The sequence below is a fragment of the Rhagoletis pomonella genome, unplaced genomic scaffold, assembly GCF_013731165.1.
Source record: "Rhagoletis pomonella isolate Grant_MI unplaced genomic scaffold, Rhpom_1.0 Rhpom_scaffold_00004, whole genome shotgun sequence".
Classification (NCBI taxonomy): domain Eukaryota; kingdom Metazoa; phylum Arthropoda; class Insecta; order Diptera; family Tephritidae; genus Rhagoletis; species Rhagoletis pomonella.
In genome coordinates, this window is record NW_023458558.1 from 10617196 (window position 1) to 10618357 (window position 1162).

The following is a 1162-nucleotide window of genomic DNA, read 5'->3' on the forward strand; positions in this document are numbered from 1 at the left end:
CGCTCCTGATCAGTCATTCTACGATAAATGGAAAATTTCCTTATTACCTTTTTTGTTGTGGTCTTTAAATTTTGCAACAACAATTTGACAGTGCTGTAAATGGATAAAACATGTCATTAGGCCTGTTCATATATTTTCCAGTGAAGTTATCCAGTAACTTACCAGAGGCAAAACTATATACATACGCTCTCTTTGTTATATGCCTACAAATGTCTTGAAAGTGGAATTTTCTACATTCAACGTGTAAATAGACAAAAAGTAGTATCCGGAACTTCGATTTTCACAAATTAAAACGCTTTCGAAAGTGTTTTATTTATTTATGTGAAGTGCAGTTAAATGTGGCAATGAAAGCGCTTTTTCTCCCCAAGTAGCTGTAAAAATGCGAAAGGCTACTTACTCGTGTAAACAGCCAGAAAATCCTGTTTGCAGATTTGCAGAAATCATTTTTGGAAATAAAAATTGCAAGGTGTATCTACACCTGAAATAACCCAAATTGCTTTCGAGAAATAATTTTAACTTGCTCGTGCTGCACCAGCAATTTTCATTACTACTTTTTATTAATGTTGTTGCAGCAGCATGCAAGTTCCCCAAAGGGTTTTTGGGGAGTGTTGCTGGAGTGACAGTCCTTGGCCAAATATAAATCTGGGTCGTTCCGGTTACGTAGACCCGACTGTCGTGGGAACGTGGGAACTACTCTTTGTCTGTTTATACGGTGAAGTACTTTTTTATTTACGAAAGGCGAATTGCAGATTGCCAGTGCTGCTAAAGCAAGTTGAAATATATTTCCGAAATCGATTTGCGCGCTTTTAGTTGCAGTCACACCTTGCAACTTTAATTTCCGAAACTTATTTCCGAAAAGTGACAGAAAGGTCTATCTGGTTATTCTCATGGAAATAAAATTTTATTTTCTCAACTGAAAGCGAATTGCGTGAAAATTGCGAAATATTGACAAGTCTGACATGCTCTTAACTGCCCCTGCTCTTTTGGAAATTCATGAGTTTGACATCCTTAAGGACTAGCAGTTGCCACGTCTAACAGCTACTTAAAGAACGGGTATAATTTTCTAAACAGGATGGCATCATTCTATGAAAATCAGTGACCAAAACAAAAAGAATAAATTAAAACCACAATTTTTAAAGAAAACTTTATTATAGCACAACGG